Here is an 18567-nt window from a genome sequence, read left to right on the forward strand (position 1 = left end):
TAGAGAATTTGACTTGATGTCTGACTTGAATTAGCAAATGGTTGGTCTGGGTGACTGCAGTGCAGTTTTGATTGTGAATATGGCTGAAAAATTTGGAATCCTCCAGATGGTACGTAGATCTATATCTGAGCTATACCACTGCTAAGGAGCAATGGATTTACTAGAACCAGCATAGGGTCAGGAATGAGGCATAATCTGTGCCACAAACTGGTGATATCTCCTCCGGGGAAAATATGTACTTCTTAGGCCTAGATGAAATAAATACGATTTCGCTAGTAAAAACAAAAGGATCAAATTACTTTGCGCTATGGTGGTTTACACAGAATATGTAAGATACAGCCCTTCAAATTTTTTAAAAAAGCCCCAAAGATCTAAAAACTCTACAGTAAAAGAAGTGAAATAATACCTAAAACACTGGCTAAAAGACTCTGGTGGAATATTAATCGTGATGCTCCCTGGGGTAAGGTAAAGTGCAGGGAGGCAGGTTGACCTGGGGTCAGCTCTGGGGTCCCGCCAGAACTTTTCAGGTCTTACTCCTTAAATCTTTATTTTTATATTTTATTTTGTTGTTGTTGCTGTTGTTTGTTTTGAGACGGAGTTTTGCTCTTTTGCTCTTCTTGGCCAGGCTGGAGTGCAATGGCGTGATCTCAGCTCACAGCAACTTCTGCCCCCTGGGTTCAAGCGATTCTCCTGCCTCAGGCTCCCGAGTAGCTGGGATTACAGGCATGCACCAACACATCCGGCTGATTTTTGTATTTTTAGTAGAGACGGGGTTTTGCCATGTTGGCCAGGTTGGTCTCAAACTCCTGACCTCAGGTGATCCACCCGCCTCTGCCTCCCAAAGTGCTAGGCATGAACCACGGCACCCGGTCCTGTTTTTTGTGTTTTTTTGAGACAAGGCCTGGTTCTGTTGCCCAGGCTGGAGTGCAGTGGTGTGATTTTGGTTCACTACAGCCTCAGCCTCTCCAGTAGCTGGGACTACTGGCATGTGCCACCATGCCTGGCTGATTTTTTATTATTTTTTTGTAGTGATGTGGTCTCACTATGTTGCCCAGACTGGTCTCAAACTCCTGAGCTCAAGTGATCCTCCCATCTTGTCCTTCCAAAGTGGTGATGTTACAGGCCCTGGCTGGCCCTTGCTCTCTCAGCCACCCCTCCTCCTTTTTGCTCCTATCCCAGATTTCTTTTTAGGGTTTCCTGCAAAGCCATCCAGTTTGATGCCCAGGCCCTGCGGGCTCAGCTTCCACCATTTGGGCCTCTCAAGGTTCTTTTGAAAATCAGAATAAGAAACGTTTCATCTCATTGCGTATATTTATTTCATTTGTGTTTTTCTTGGCTTTCTAAATTGCTGGGGGGATTTTTTAAAATCTTTTTGTTTTTTAACTAGAGAAACTAACAAAATATACACAGACTCTCAAATGACACTACGGGTACCTTCATGGCTTTGCCTCTAATTATTTATTATTACCTTATCCCTCTTCACAGGGGCAAACCCATGCTTTATGAAGCCTGATGCTTACACAATTCTGGGAGCCTTCCTTGAAAAAAAAATGTCAAAATTACAAATGCAAAATTAGGTACAAAAGGGAATATTTACAATGAGAAATCACCACAAATAGCAAGATTTAAACAGCTGATAGGCTGGGCGCGGTGGCTCAAGCCTGTAATCCCAGCACTTTGGGAGGCCGAGGCGGGCGGATCACGAGGTCAGGAGATCGAGACCATCCTGGCTAACACGGTAAAACCCCGTCTCTACTAAAAATACAAAAAAAAAACTAGCCGGGCGAGTTGGCGGCGCCTGTAGTCCCAGCTACTCGGGAGGCTGAGGCAGGAGAATGGCGGGAACCCGGGAGGCGGAGCTTGCAGTGAGCCGAGATCGCGCCACTGCACTCCAGCCTGGGTGACAGAGCAACACTCCGTCTCAAAAAATAAAAACAAAAATAAAAATAGGCCGGGCGCGGTGGCTCAAGCCTGTAATCCCAGCACTTTGGGAGGCCGAGACGGGCGGATCACGAGGTCAGGAGATCGAGACCATCCTGGCTAACACGGTGAAACCCCGTCTCTACTAAAAAATACAAAAATCTAGCCGGGCGAGGTGGCGAGCGCCTGTAGTCCCAGCTACTCGGGAGGCTGAGGCAGGAGAATGGTGTAAACCCGGGAGGCGGAGGTTGCAGTGAGCTGAGATCCGGCCACTGCAGTCCAGCCTGGGTAACAGAGTGAGACTCCGTCTCAAAAAAAAAAAAATAAATAAAAAAAAAAAATAAAAATAAAAATAAACAGCTGATAAATTAAACAGTGCAAAATCCAGGGAAAAAAAAATCATGGTTGATCAAAATTTCTTTCTTTTTTTTTTTTTTTGAGATGGTGTCTTGCTCTGTTGCCCAGGCTGGAGTGCAGTGGTGCCATCTCGGCTCACTGCAACCTCCGCCTCCCAGGTTCAAGCAATTCTCCTGCCTCAGTCTCCTGAGTAGCTGAGACTACAGGCACGCGCCACCATGCCCAGATAATTTTTTGTATTTTTAGTAGAGACGGGGTTTCACCATTTAGCCGGTAGGTCTCTATCTCCTGACCTCGTGATCCGCCTGCCTCAGCCTCCCAAAGTGCTGGGATTACGGGCGCCACCTCGCCGGCCTTTTCTTATCAATAATTTAGAAACGTTTTTTCAGCCTCACAATTTGTGAGTAATATCAAGTACTTTTTTTTTTTTTTTTTTTTTTTTTTGAGATGGAGTCTTTCTCTGTCCCCCAGGCTGGAGTGCAGTGGCACAATCTCGGCTCACTGCAATTTCTGCCTCCCGAGTTCAGGCGATTCTCCTGCCTCAGCCTCCTGAGTAGCTGGGATTACAGGCGCACACCACCACGACCAGCTAATTTTTTTTTTTTTTTTTTTTTTTTTTTTTTTTTTTTTGTATTTTTAGTAGAGATGGGGGTTTCACCATGTTGGCCAGGCTGGTCTCGAACTCCTGACCTTGTTGTGATCCGCCCACCTCTGCCTCCCAAAGTGCTGGGATTACAGGCCTGTGAGCCACCGCGCCCGGCCAATAATCAAGTGCGTTTTTAAGATGATCAACTGGTCGCGCGCGGGGCACGTGGGGAGGTGCTGAGGAGCCGAGGCCACGGCCAGCTAGACGCCGGACTGTCCAGCGAGCACTGCAGCGGGAGCCGGCAGTCGGAGCAGCCCCGGAGCAGGAGCAAAAGCAGCAGCAGCAGCCGTCGCCGTTAGCGGAGCGCAGCCGAGCCGGCCATGGCGTTGTCGATGCCGCTGAACCGGCTGAAGGAGAACAAAGAGCCCCTCATTGAGCACCTCGTCAAAGCTGGCAGTGATGGTGAAAGCATAGGAAACTGCCCCTTTTCCCAGAGGCTCTTCATGATTCATTGACTCAAAGGAGTTGTATTTAGTGTCACAACTGTTGACCTGAAAAGGAAGCCTGCAGACCTTCAGAACTTAGCTCCCGGGACCCACCCACCATTTATAAGTTTCAACAGTGAAGTCAAAACGGATGTAAGTAAGATTGAGGAATTTCTTGAAGAAGTCTTATGCCCTCCCAAGTACTTAAAGCTTTCACCAAAACACCCAGAATCAAATACTGCTGGAATGGACATCTTTGCCAAATTCTCTGCATTTATCAAGAATTGAAGGCGAGAGGCTAATGAAGCACTGGAGAAGGATCTCCTAAAAACTCTGCAGAAACTGGATAAATATCTGAATTCTCCTCTCCCTGATGAAACTGATGAAAATAGTATAGAGGACATTAAGTTTTCTACACGTAAATTTCTGGATGGCAACGAAATGACATTAGCTAATTGCAACCTGCTGCCCAAACTGCATATTGTCAAGGTGGTGGCCAAAAAATATTACAACTTTGATATTCCAAAAGAGATGACTGGCATCTGGAGATACCTAACTAATGCATACAGTAGGGACGAGTTCCTCAATACCTGTCCCAGTGATAAGGAGGTTGAAATAGCTTATAGTGATGCCAAAAGACCCACCAAGTAAAATCGCATTTATGAAAGAGATGTCTTCATGTCTTCCCCTAAGAATATGCTTTTCCTAACAGGCTACTCTTCTTCTTATAGTGTAGAAACTATATTTTGCATGAACATGCAGTTATTGAAAATTAGGATCAAGGATAGACAAGGTATAGTAGTTATCTTAAAATATACACTCCTTGACTGGGCGCAGTGGCTCATGCCTGTATCCCAGCACTTTGGGAGGCCGAAGCAGGCGGATCACCTGAGGTCAGGAGTTCAAGGCCAGCCTGGCCAACATGGTGAAACCCCGTCTCTACTAAAAATACAAAAAAAAAAAAAAAAAAAAAAAAAATTAGCAGGATGCGGTGGCATGTGCTTGTAATCCCAGCTACTTGGGAGGCTGAGGCGGGAGAATCGCTTGAACCCGGGAGGTGGAGGTTGCAGTGAGCCAAGATCGTGCCACTGCACTCCAGCCTGGGTGACAGAGCGAGACTGCGTCTCAAAAAAAAAAAAAAAAATTACACACACACACACACACACACACACACACACACACACACTCCTAAGCAGTATTATTTTGAAATCCTTTTACCCTGCCTACCTCTGTACCCGGGCTCCCCTCTTTTTAGTTTGGAGACACTCCACCACAAACTTTACACTTTAGAGGTAGCTTGCCATCTCTCAGGAGCCCTCACCATTGTGTCCATTCACTGTGTGTAGATGGCAGAATTTTGAGGTGCAATGCTTGTTAGAATAGTAGCTACGACTTTATCAGGCAGCCCCAAACTGGTGCATAATGCATGGTACAAGGAATATTTATGTATTTTTTTGGATTTTTGTAATATTTAGTGCAGGGTGGAGAGCTAACAGAGGAAAGAGCTCCATTCTTCAAAATAGAGTGATGAAAATTCATTCTAAAACTCAAAGTATTTTCTTTTCTTTTGGGGGAAGGGGACGTAGTCTCACTCTGTCGCCCAGGCTAGAGTTGCAATAGCGCGGTCTTGGCTCACTGCAACCTCCTCTTCCCGGGTTCAAGAGATTCTCCTGCCTCAGCCTCCCAAGTAGCTGGGATTACAGGCGCCTGCCACTGCGCCCGACTAATTTTTGTGTTTTTAGTAGAGATGGGGTTTCACCATCCTAGCCAGGCTGGTCTTGAACTCGTGACCTCATAATCCACCCGCCTCGGCCTCCCAAAGTGCTGGGATTACAGGCATGAGCCACTGCATCTGGCCCAACTCAAAGTATTTTCATTTGGGATATTTATTCTCTTGTTTTTTATTAACCCAGTGATTACACTTGGCTACGTTCGAGGAAGGCATGTCCATTGTAATTTTGATGATGACAGAATTATTTTTCTTTGTAGAAAGACAGATACTACTTTATCAGGGAAGTTAGTCAAATGAAATGGAAATTGGTAAATGGACAAAAGCTACCTAGTTAAAAGGATGATCCGACAACATTCTTTAACCCCATTGTATGTGGAAAGAGCATAGCTTAAAATCTTGAGAAATTTGGGTCATAAAAGTTTTCATGGTAGACAGTTGATGCAGTATATAAATTGGCATAATGGAAATAATCTGATTTTATTTTTACAACTAACAAATCATTCCCCTTCATTTAAACACCTTTTGTATTTACTTCAATGAGGAGATTGGAGTCTGAATGGAAAGTCTTACTGTTTTCCAAGGGATTCTGAGAAATTTTTGTATTCAACAGTTGGAAAGTTCTCTACTATTCTAGTTGATAAAACTTCCCTTTTTTGATGTAGATGCAGATTTTCTATACAGTTCTATTGTCTTGTTTTACTAGGACTGTTAACTTTTGTCATAAAATTCAAATAAGATTTTATTTCTTGGTAATTTTGGCTTTCACAATTTGTCTTTAAATCCTTGAGCAAGATGTTTACAATTAAGAGATTTCTGACATTTATTCTTACACTAAGTGGATCAACTCTAGGATTTAGGCACGTTAACTTTACTTCTGTTGTGTTTTGAATCTCTCCAGAGTTGCATGTAGATAGTATTTGTTTCTGTGCACTTAAACCTATTTAGAAAATATCTACAAAGTAAAAATGGAGAGGAAATAGATGTGTTTTTTCATGAAAATTTTGATGCAAATTTCATCAAGTTTAATGATTCACCAATTTCTTACATTAATTTGAATTAAGCATTTAATTCAAAGAGAGGGGAGCATTCATTATTGACATATATGGGCTTTTAAAAACTCCATCCTTTATAAATAGTCAAGGTTTGGGTCACACAAATTATATTTTCATCATGGAAAAATTTCAATTTCTCAAGCCATAATGTTGAACGGAATTGGAGCATTTTCTTTAGAATTTCTTGAACAGGCAAATGAAAGCTTATTATAGCATGCATGTATTTTCTTTTCTCTTTGGAACATCAACACCAGTATATTGTTGGCAGCTATTGTATTAAAAAAAAAAAGTATATTTTCACTATCATAAAGGATTCTTTCCCCCCCCATGAAAATAAACAACAATTTGGGGTAAAAAAAAAAAAAAAAAAAAAAAGATCAACTTTGAGACAACTGTCAAGTTTCTTTCATACATGGGCTGCAAGTTTTCAAGACTTTTGTGCAGTTACTAATATTAAATAGTCTTTGAGTTGATAACGCTCATAACTAGCTTATCCTCGGTGTTCTCCTTCTAATGTCTGTGGCATTGATTGGTGACTAAGCCCCATTTACCATGACTAAGACCAGGTAGCTTGTTCCCTTTGAGTGGGCAGATACATGGTAGTTTTACTTTAGACTCCTTTATGTCCCCAGAACTCAGGGATGATCCAAGGCTAGGGCTACTCTTGCTATCCTTACAGGACTCTGCATCCAAGTCTTTGCCTGGGAATAGGTCAGTTTCAGAGAGATTCCCACAGAGCAGGAGGGACAGACTACTTCTGAGCATGTTGTTAGGCACTGGTGTTTAAAATTTAGTCGAATATCCATGAGCAATAGCACATTATCAACGGTGATCATTTAATTCTCTCTTGTTCTCCCTAGCTACATTTTCTGCCTGTTGTCATAAAGATGAAGTGGGACCACCTACTTAGATTTTTAGTTATCATATTTTTATATTAAAAATAGTAACTCATTGTGGACTTTGCTCATTCCATTCAATCACAAAGCCTTCTCTAGGGAACATATTATCAAAGGTCCCTCCTCTTCTATTTTAGTTTGGCCATTAGCCCGGAAAGTATTTCTACAGGTATGAAGCCTTTAACCGCTTGCCTATAGAACTTTAAAATTTGTAGCCCTGAAAATATTAAATAATATCAATTTATCCAGGAAAATTTATCTATGGTTTAAGATAAGTGTCCTAGTAAACAATGAGTATACTTATCAGCTATTTCTAGGGCAGGGAGAGTGGGGAGAGAGAGCAATGGGAAATATTATGAGGAAATGTAATATAATAAGGTTTTGCCCTAATGAAGCAGAACCAGGAAGTTAGAAAAAATTACAGTTTGAAAACTAAAGGACAGGTGTTAGAAAAGAGAAACCCAAACAAAGGAAGAAGAAAGACCTGGACTATATGGATTTTAATTTAAGGAGTTACACTGTGATAATAAACCTATTCTTTTATCTCAAAACTGTTTATTTCCTATCCCATTAACTAAGTGGAAGATCTCAAAAGGGGGCAGTCCTGTAGGCCAAATGTACCCTGGGAGCCAAGGTGCACCCTCTGGGTAGCTCGAGAGAGCGCAAGGCATCAGTTGGTGGTGAGCTTGACTTGAGAGTTGAGACTAAAACCGCTGGTGGGGGTGTAATGTATAGCCTAAACCATATGACATTGTATTTGGCTAGATTTTCTTTTCTTCATTTTTTTTTAATTGTAAAATACAGATAACTTAGAATTTACCATTTTAAGAGTACTATTCAGAGGCATTAAGTACATTTGCAATGTTGTCCAACTATCACCACTTTGCATTTCCAGAACCTTTTTCATCATCTCAAACAGAAATTCTGAACCCATAAAACAACTCCCTATTACCCTCTCCCCCTAGCCCCTGGCAGCCTCTATTCTACTTTCTGTCTCTATGAGTTTGACTACTCTAGGTACCTCATATAAGTGGAACCATACAATATGTGGCCTTTGTGACTGGCTTCTTTCACTTAGCATAGTGTTTTCAAGATTCATCCATGTTGTAGCATGTATCAGAGTTTCATTCCTTTCTAAGGCTGAATAATATTTCATTGTGTGTATACACCAAATTTTGTTTATCCATTCATTTGTTGATGGACATTTGGGTTGTTTGCACATTTTGGCTATTGTGAATAATGCTGCTATGAATGTTGGTGTACAAGTGTCTGTTACAGTCCCTGTTTTCCCTTCTTTGGGGTATATACCTAGGAGTGGAATTGCTGGGTCATATGGTAATTTTATGCTTTTTGAGGAACTGCCATGATTTCCACAGCAGCTGCACCATTTTACATTCCTGCCAGCAATGTAGGAGGGTTCCAATTTCTCCACATCCTGGCCGGTTATTATTATTATTTTTTTGGTTAATAGCCTTTCTAATGGGTGTGAAGTGGTATCTCATTATGGTTTTGATTTGCATATCCCTAATGACTATGATGTTAAGTGTCTTTTCATGTGTGTATTGGATATTTACATATATTCTTTGAAGAAATGGCTCTGCAAGTCCTTTGCCCATTTTTGACTTGGGTTTTGTGTTTTGCTGATGTTGAGTTGTAGGAGTTTTTCATATGTTCTGGATATTAATGCCATATCAAATATATTATTTGCAAATATTTTCTCCCATTCTGTAGGTTGCCTTTTCACTCTGTTGATAGTGTCTTTTGATGCACAAAAGGTTTTAATTTTGTTGAACTCCAATTTATCTATTTTTTCCACCTGTGCTATTGTCATATCCAAGAAATTATTGCCAAATCCAATCTTCTGAAACTTCCCCGTCACGGTATAGTTTTATCTCTTATGGTTAGGTTTTTTATTCATTTTCAGTTAATTTTTGTATGTTACATGAGGAAAAGATCCAACTCCATTGTTTTGCATATATATATGTATGTAATATATATTATATATGTATATAATATATATATACACACACACACCCAGTTTTCCCAGCACCATTTATTGAAGACTGTCCTTTCCCTCATTGAATGGTCATGGCACCCTTGTGGAAAATCAGATGACCATATATGTTAAGGGTTATTTATGAGCTCCTTATTCTATCCCATTGGCGTATATACCTGTCCTTCCTCAGTATAGTTTTATAGTAAGTTCTGAAATCAGTAAGTAGGAGCCCTCCCAACATTGTTCTCCTTTTTCTTTTTTTTTTTTTTTTTTTTTTTTTTTTTTTGAGACGGAGTCTCGCTCTGCCGCCCAGGCTGGAGTGCAGTGGCCGGATCTCAGCTCACTGCAAGCTCCGCCTCCCGGGTTCACGCCATTCTCCTGCCTCAGCCTCCCGAGTAGTTGGGACTACAGGCGCCCGCCACCGCGCCCGGCTAGTTTTTTGTATTTTTTAGTAGAGACGGGGTTTCACCGTGTTAGCCAGGATGGTCTCGATCTCCTGACCTCGTGATCCGCCCGTCTCGGCCTCCCAAAGTGCTGGGATTACAGGCTTGAGCCACCGCGCCCGGCCTTGTTCTCCTTTTTCAAGACTGTTTTGGCTAGCAGAGAGGTGGATAAGGAAACTCTTTATCTGTATGAATTTTAGCATCATCTTGTCATTTTCTGCACAAAAAAAAAAAAAAAAAAAAAAAAAGCCTGCTGGGATTTTGATAGGGATTGCATTGACTCTGCAGATCAATTTGAGAAGTATTGCTATCTTAATAGTATTATGTCTTTTAATCCTTGAATATGGGATTTTTTCCATTTATTTCAGTCTTTAATGTTTTTCAATGATCTGTAGTTTTCAATGTACAAATCTTGCATTTCTTTTGTTAAATAGATTTTTAACTTTATTGATTTTGATGCTATTGTAATGGAATTTTAACTTAATTTTCAGATTGTTTATTGCTAGTGTGTAAAACTATAACTGATGTTTAAATATTGATCTTATATCCTGCAGTTTCCAGAACTTGCTTATTGGCTTTATTAGGTTTTTTTTATAGTGGATTTCCCAAGATTTTCTATATATAAAATCATGTCATGTGAAAGTAGCGATAGTTTAATTGTTCCTTTCTTATCTGGATGTCTTTCATTTCTTTTTCAGGCTAGAACTGCAAGTACAATATTGAACAGAATTGGTGAGAGGGGACAATCCTTGTTAAAGGTGCACTTTTGATAGGGTTAAAAGACCAGTGTTCAACACTTTCCAATCCTGACCTTGGGCAAATCATTTACCCTTTCTGTTTCCTTATCTAAAATCGAAGATAACAGCCTACAGTGTACACGGGTGGTCGTGTCTACTTTTTAGAAGCCCATGAGCTAGTGGGTAAGCAAATGATTAATGGAAATAATTACAAAAACAAGGTAACATATGCTAAGAGTTATTAGGGCTATGAATGATGTATCTTGGATACCCTATTAGGTAATTTTGTGGTGAAAAATTTGTAAACAATCTAGTGCTAAATAGAGAAATGGTTTAAAAATTTAAGATACCAATAACTTGCTTTCACTGTCACCTAAATTAGTTTGGTTCCATTTTTAACAGTCTTTTATTACAAACTGATATAATCATAGCATAACTAAATTCAACCCTGTTCTCTATAAAATAGATCTCGTTTTGTAAGGTTTTACTATGATTTTGCATGCCATTTGATGTCCACAGGTAGTTTTAAGTCAAAAGGAAATCTGTAAATTAGGAACTGTTAATTTCCTCTTCATTTGGGCATCCTAGGCAGACTGTATAGAATTGTTCCAAGCACCCCATTAATTTGAGATTAGCCTAAGTTTTTCCTACGCCTGCACTTTGGAATGTAAACATGTAGAAAATAGTCCATGACACAGCGGATGGGTTCATAAGTTTCTTCCGGGTTCTAACACCGAATCGTGCTGATGATCTGGCAATGGAGGCTAATCTTGCCATATCAAGTACGGCCTATTCGCTAAGCCGTCTGGGGTACTTTATAATTTTTTTCTTTCCTGGTCTGTTTGAAGGGCTCCTATAGCCAACAAGGTTGTCAGTCCCGTCAGTTACGCTGTGAGGACGCCTAAACGCTTTCAAGTACTGATGCTGCGAGATCGTGTGAAAGTGTTTCCCAGAGCACCTCCCTCGCGGGGTGGGGAAAAGGACCTCACTCCCCACGCCCCCTCCTTCCGCTGCAGGAGATAGCCACACCTTCCCCCTATCGGCGCCAAGCAGGTGGCCAGGCCCTCGGGACCTCGCGCCCCCGCAGCCCAGTGGCCCGGCCAGCTCGTGCGTCACGTGACGCGGGTCAGCTGCGCCGCCGGGACCTCCAGGCACCGCGGCGGCGACAGCCCAGCGCGTGGTCTCGGGATCTCATCTTTCCGCGCCCCTCCCCCCACGATCCCGGAAAAGGGGGAGGCCGGTGACGTCATCATCCGGGTTCTTGTCGGTGGGGCCACGGTTCACAATGGAACAAAAACAAGCGGCCAGAGTCAAACTATGAGCGACGCGGCTGCGGCTCACGCGATTAACCCCGTCGTGACCGCACACCCCGCCAGTCCCTGCCGCCCAGCCCCTCCGGCGTGGTGTGCCAGATCTTTTCGGGCCTCCCTTCCCCAACTTCGGTCCTAGAGCCACCTCTGCCCTCGTCCCGCTCCTGAGCCGAGGGGCATGGAACAGGATTTCTGGCGGTAGCACGACCCTGAAGGGGCCAGCCGGAAGAAACGGTACTGCGCGAACAATCTTTACCGCATTGTCTTCCCCTCCCCCACCCTAGCTCTCCGGGTTCCCAGCGGCTCGCGCCCAAGCCCGGCCCCCTCGGCGGCTCGCGCTGCTCTCCCAGCCTTGACGGTCCGGGGTGGAGGCGGGAGAAGAGGGGGCAGCTGAGCGGGAGGGGGCTGGGCAGGAGCAGGGGGAGGCCCGAAAGGAGGGGCCTGAGAGGGGCGGGGTCTGACGGGGGCGGAGAACTTCGGGTCTTGGGCGGCTCTGGGGCTAGTGGGAGTCTGCGCCGCCGCCGCCACCGCTGCTGCCGCCGCCGTCGCCGCTACCGCCGCCGCCACTGGCCGAGCGGTTTTTTTTTTTTTTTGGTTTGCCGGATCCGCCATATTGACGAGGACGGGCATCCGCGGCTGCGGACGCTAGTCTCCGCCGCCGCCGGAGCCGCAACCTCTCCGCACCCGGCCCCGTCAGGGCCTCTGCCGCGCCGAGCCCCTCCCCGCCTTGCACAGCTCCCGGGCCTCGCGGGAGCCCTCCGCCGCCGCCTCTCTCTCGCGGGAGGCGGCCGCCTTAGCGCCCGGTGCTTGGGTCGGCGCCGGGAGCTAGGAGAGAGCTGCTGCAAAGCCACCAGGCCCGGAACGGGGACAGAGGCGGCGACTAGGGGAAGGTGAAGCCGTCGCTGCAGGAGGAGGAGCAGGAGGAGGTGACGCAGGAGAAACGCACCGCCCGGAGCCCGTCTGAGCTCAGCGAGAGCCCCAGCCTGAGGGGAGAAGGGGGAAGAGGGCCGTAGCCGGCCAAGGAGGAGGAGGAGGCGGGCGCGGCGAGAAGCGAGTTCCGGCGCCGGGTGTGCAGCCTTTTGGTTGAGACGCCCTCAGCCCCGAGCCCGGCCGCCGCAGCCTTTCAATACACTTTGTTGCCGGTCACCCACGGGCCTGGGATGCACCCAGGGTAGGTCTTGTCCCGAGACCGAGCCCCAGCGTCGCCTGCTGCCTCCCGCCTCCACGTGCCCTGGTTCTGAGAAGACGTCTGTGTCGTGCGGTGAGTAGCCAGCTGCACCGGGGCGACGCGCCTTCCCGGGGCCAACAGCTGGATGTGGGTGAGGGGAGGAGGGCGAGGGGGGTGTGCGTGTGTGTGAGCTTCTTCCCTCGGCGGCTGCCGGCCGGGCCGGGGCTTCCCCGTTCCCCCTCCTCCGGCCCGGGCTGGGCGGGCGCGCGGGGCCGTGTTGTGTGTGGAGCCGGTGTCCCGAGAGCGTGTCTTGTGTGTTTTGGACTGTAAGGGAAAATGGCTGACGGCTCCGTCCCTCCCCCTCCTCCCCCTTCCCGTCCTGTCTGGGGCCGAGTAGGAGGATGGAGTCTCCGGGCGTGGCGGGCAGCCCCCCCGCCGTCCGCACCCGGGGCCCGGGTCGGTTTGGGGGCTGGCCGCCCCCGGCCCGGCGGCCGCTTTCCTGCCCGGTCTGGTTCCACTTGACACCAAACGCCATTACTGAGGTGGAGTGATTTGGAGTCGGGGAGCTAGGCCTCGGCTACGCCTGGCTATCAGGCCTGACGACTTGTCCGCCTCCCCCCACCCTCCCGCGATAACCCGCAGTTTCTCCCCGGCCCTGGGCTCCTGGAGTCGGAGCTGGGTTATCGGCCTCCTACACTTCCTTAACCCCGCTTAATTTGCAGAGGGCCAAAGCCGTGAAAGGGGTTTTTGAGTGCAGAAATCGCTTCCAAGCTAGCTTGGACCTATTATCTTTCTATTTTTAACTGTTTCTGCAAATATTAGCATGTGCGAGTTTATTAGTGATCAGATCTTCAGATTCTTGTGACGTGAGGCTTAGGGTTGGATAAATGGCTGATTTTTCATTCATTGTGAAATAAGTTAAAGAGTTATAGAGCAGGTGTATAGATGGCTTCTTCAATTATTTGTGTGGATTTCTGTAGCGACTAGAACTTACACGAGAATTTGCAAAATTTCTAGTAGAACCTGCTTAAATTAAGCATGTTATTTTTTGGAAGTTCCATAGTTATAACGTTAATTGAATTTACACGGTGCAGTTTACAGGTGTATATAATTGTTTCAGATTGTCTTTTAGTTTAAGCAAGTTGTAGGTATAGATTATTCATACTTTATTTTTCGGCGAGAGAAGTGTGTGTGCCGCTCTTTTACCTGGAAACCCATGAGTCCCTGAATCTACCTAACGTATGTATACTTTCACTTTTGAGGGGAATAATTTGGGGTGCATTGATTAGGAAACTTTCCAGCAGGTACTTAACCCTCTCGGAGCTAATTACCCTTAGGTAACTCCTTCACCATGACTAGCTTGGCTGGTTAGTACACTTGAACTTAAAAATAGAGACTACAAACTCTCCTTTAGATCTCGCTGGTCGTCTAATTCGCTGGGCTGCCATTTTGGTTTCAGCAAATGCCTTCAAATTCTTGAAGAATTATGTATTAAATATAAAAAATGTCAACATTCTTTTTCTCAATTTTTAAACTAATGTGCTGTGTCATACATCTAACTTTAACCCTTTAAACTTTATCGTTCCAGCGTTTGGGTGGAGTGAAAGCTTGAAGTATTTGGAATTGGTGTTCCACAGGTGAACTCAAAATGTCTTTGGTATTTTACTGTTTTGTTTTCTCTAATTTAAAAATAGGACATTTGGACTATATTAATTATCTCTACCCCTTTTCTTGTTTTTTTTTTTTTTTTTTTTTTTTTTTTGCATGAACGTGTAACTTGTAATTCTGGTTATCAACGTTCTCATGTTTCTTTTGTTTGCTGACCTTGGTAGTTTCTGAGAATTTCTGGAGGGAGTAATAGCACCAGCAACAGTACATGTGTGAATCTTAAGTTACTTCAGGAAGGAACTTTGAAGGGCATATTTTACCTTTCACCAGGTTATTGGGGTCTCTAGTTTGGTGTTCCATAGTCCATAGTTCGCATGGTGTTTTTTTTTTTGTTTTTTTTGTTTTTTTTGTCTGTCGCCCTGGCTGGAGTGCAGTGGCACGATCTCGGCTCACTGCAACGTCCACCTCCCGGGTTCAAGGGATTCTCCTGCCTCAGCTTCCCGAGTAGCTGGGACTACACGCGCGTGCCATCACGCCCGGCTAATTTTTTGTATTTTCAGTAGAGACGGGGTTTCACCGTGTTAGCCAGGATGGCCTCGATCTCCTGACCTCGTGATCCGCCCGCCTCAGCCTCCCAGTTCTCATGTTTTATCTATGGAATGCTCAAGTAGGATTTATTTTAGATCTTTTTTCTTTCAGAGTCTTGTTTTTAATGTCTTAAGATATGAGATTTCTTTGCTATCTTCTCAGATTTTTCTTTGACATGGTGGTAATATAATGCAGCTTATGGTTTTGAAATGGTTGTTTGTCGTGAATTTGCCAATCATCCAGTTCTTGATTAGTTGGTCACACAACAAGCGTCTTTGAGCTTATTTTTATTTAATAAGATCAATTTCTAACGTTTTAGTTTCAAAATTTTAGTATTAAAACCAATCTTTGTTTAAAACAGATTTAAGAATTCGTTATTTGAAATATCTAGCAGTGTGTGTTAATGGGTTAGTGTTTTTGTAAGTCTTTTGGGCAGTGAAGGTGAGGGGCTCTTATCCTGAGATTGAGTTAGTTGGTTTTTATTCTGAAAGAACGTATTACTTTTTATGGTAGCCTACATTATGTTTCCCCTCTTGTAGGTATGTTTTCTGAGTCTCGAATCGTTTTTCTCTTTTTTCAAAAAGGGAAGAAAACGTATTTTAGTTTTCATTTGGTTCTTTTTGGAGCTGTATTTTTGAAAGCCATCCTATTTATTGCTAAGTTCTTGTATTATTTTAACATAGAGTCTAACGTTAGTATTTGGGAAAGAGTTAATACATTGGACCTCAACCCTGACTGGACATGAGAATCACTGGGCCTGGTTAAAAAACAAAAACAACAATTAAAAAAACTGATCCCTGGGTTCCACCCCCAGAGACTGATTAATTGGTCTGATATGGGGCCTGGGCAAAGGTATATTTTAAAAGCATTGTGAATGATTCTTACATGCATTTGGGAGTTGAAAACCACTGGGCTATTGTTTTTATCATCTTGTTAGAACTTTCAAGTGGATAAATAAGAAAATGGATTTTTTTCTCAATTGTTTTCAGTTATTAGCATGATTATCATTTGAGCGTTAATTATGTGTCAGCACTGTTAAGCATTTTCCATTTATTGCCTTACGGAGATGGGTCTGAGGTCTGTCAGGTTCAACCAGTGGTGCTTCAACTACTGTGCTATGTTAGTGAAATGACACTGATTGCTATTTTTAAAAAAGCATTTAGAGCTTTTGGTTTGTTTCTTGTACCAGAGTAGGTTTAGATATAGTTTAGTTTTTAAGACTATCAAGATAGTCTCCAATTTGATAAATATCTTGGTTGCCCAAGGGATATGTTAAAAGCTATATGGCAAATAGGTTTCTCCCTTTCCATATATCTTCCAGCATGCTCAGGGTGATAGTTTAGTTGGTGAGTTTATGAGAAAATATTAGACAACATTCCTAAAAGGTGTAGAAACTATGCGTTTGTCTCCTAGTAATTTACCTAAATGATCTCATAAATGACCATTTAGTATCACATGAAATTCTGTTATCTCAGTTTGAGAATTTAGAGTTTTATTTGTCTTAGTCAAAATCGGTTTGATTTTAATTAAGCGTTTTGAATTTTGTGTTGTTTCGGGATTGATGTATAATTGTTTTATGGAACAAATGAAATAACAGTACCAGACATTTATTTGGAGTTTCTGTCTCTTAATCCACTTGGTCCATTGGACCAAATTCTGCATGGTGGGGGGATGGCAGCGGGGAAGCCTATAGGAGTTCAGGATCTATGAGGTTTTTTTTTTTTTTTTTTTTTGGAGACAGATTCTCGCTCTGTCACCGAGGCTCGAGTGGTCACGGTTCACTGCAGCCTCGACCTCTCCTGGGCTCAGGTGATCCTCTCACCTTAGCCTCCTGAGTAGCCGGGACTACAGGCGCTTGCCACTGTGCCTGGCTATTTGTATTTTTTTTTTTTTTTTTTTTGTCTTTTGTAGAGATGGGATTTTGCCATATTGCCCAAGCTGGTCTTGAACTCCTGGGCTCAAGCGATCTGCCCACCTGGGCCTCCCAAAGTGTTAGGATTCCAGGCATGAGCCACTGGGCCTGGCCCTATGAGCATTCTTAGTGTGACACAAGATTCCTCAAAGATCTTTTTGTTAAATTATATCATAGAAAATGGGACTCCAGGGATCATGAAAAAAGTTGATGTAATTGTTATAAGGAAAAAAGACTTAAAACTTCTAACACTTACCTATATTGGGCATTGAATTTATCATTTAGTTATTGTGGATTATAAAGTGATGACCATTGTAATATACTTTTAAGGAATAACTTGTGAAAAAGTATATTGTTAGGATGAGATCGCTTACCTAAAATTTATTCTTCAAACATACCCATGCTAAATCTTGGTGGCTTCAACATGTGTAAACACACATACCTTATGTTTGGCAGCAAATGGATTTTCAGTTTTATTCTCAGTCACTGCCTAACAAGGATTTTCTACCACCTCTGTGTACCAATCATCTGTGGAGCTTTTTCAAAATATATATTTGCTCTACAGGTGAGTCTGATGTGTAACCAGGGTTTTTTTGCCATCCCTTTTAGGGAAAGGGGAGATCTGAGACCCTTTGCATGTGTTCCACCGTTAGGCAGTAGTACTCTTGCTTGAGTTTCGTTTTGTTAGTCACACAGTCAAAAATTACGGACTGAAACACAGACATGCAGTGAAAAGCTCAAACACTAGAAGAGACAGGGATTCCACACTCAAACGTAATATATACAGTATATTTGCACATACATATCAAATTTATTGTCACTTAGCACCTTCTCAGTGTTACGGTTCCAGCTTTACTATAAACATTAATATCTGTTAAGACATTTGTTTCCTTTTTAATCCATTCCACAAATACTTATGGGGCATCTGCTATGTGCTAGGCGCTGTTCTAGATATTACTGTAGTCTAGAAGCTAACATGTGAAGTGAGGTGGGCTGGACTAGCTGATCTCTAAAGTCTTTAGTGCTAATTTTCTGGCATTCTTTTATGTACCTCATAGGAGAGATTGGATTAAGTTGTTATTAAAAAAAAAAAAAAACTTTGTTATGGTATATGCCAATTGAATTTTTTTGTCACTTTAAATAGAATTTCATTCTGAACTCCAGTTTTCTCCAGTGAGCCCAAATGTCAGGTATAGTAGAAATAGGTTCTTTTGAAATTCTTGGCATCCTGGCTTTAGGAATAGCTATACTTCTGATGCTGTTAATTTTTGACTGGAAATTACATACTCTGGTGTCACCCCTTACTCCTGCCATTCCTTTGCTGTATTGATGCTCTGTTATCTCTGCACAGCCTGTTTTTCTATTTAATTTACTTTGTTTAGGTGTTTTGATTAGTTTTGTCCTTCAAATTCTATCTTTAAGGTTAGTGGCTTTCATTCTAAGTCACTGATATATCCTTAGCACCTAGAAAGTGCCTGGCATACAGACATTTAGTAACTGTTGGATGAACGTAGTTTATCATATTCTTGCTATTTTGCTTATTTTTTCTAATTCTTTTTACTACTTGGAGTCATTTGTCTTACTAATCCCATTACAACGAGGAGTCCTGGAAGAGATCTCAGTTCTTTCTAGTCAGACCCTTCATTTTTCAGATGAGAAAAATAGCTCAAAGAGGTGAAAGGTGAAGTAACTTGACCAAGATAGCATGCCATAGACTACCTTCTTTATGAAGCTATTTCTATATCTGTCAAATCACATTAATTATTAAATTCTCTGT

At 43.1% G+C, this 18567-nt stretch overlaps 2 protein-coding genes and 1 pseudogene across 6 annotated transcripts in view; all 3 read left to right on the forward strand.

The window, feature by feature from the left end:
• DDX3X (DEAD-box helicase 3 X-linked) overlaps window positions 1–18567 on the forward strand; it is a 451205-nt gene that overhangs the window by 138884 nt on the left and 293754 nt on the right. The gene's annotated exons all lie outside the window — the stretch shown is intronic.
• LOC126946166 (chloride intracellular channel protein 4-like) lies at window positions 3244–3999 on the forward strand (annotated as a pseudogene).
• Window positions 11459–18567, forward strand: part of USP9X (ubiquitin specific peptidase 9 X-linked) — a 152541-nt gene continuing 145432 nt past the window's right edge. For 2 of the 5 annotated variants that reach the window (XM_050776169.1, XM_050776171.1), the window contains exon 1: window positions 12033–12775. The gene's annotated coding sequence lies outside the window, so the exon portion shown is untranslated. Of the gene's footprint in view, window positions 11749–12032; window positions 12776–18567 lie in introns of those variants that run through there. The other 3 variants (XM_050776170.1, XM_050776172.1, XM_050776175.1) reach the window with 3 other exon arrangements.

Source organism: Macaca thibetana, chromosome X (assembly GCF_024542745.1).
Source record: "Macaca thibetana thibetana isolate TM-01 chromosome X, ASM2454274v1, whole genome shotgun sequence".
Lineage (NCBI taxonomy): Eukaryota > Metazoa > Chordata > Mammalia > Primates > Cercopithecidae > Macaca > Macaca thibetana.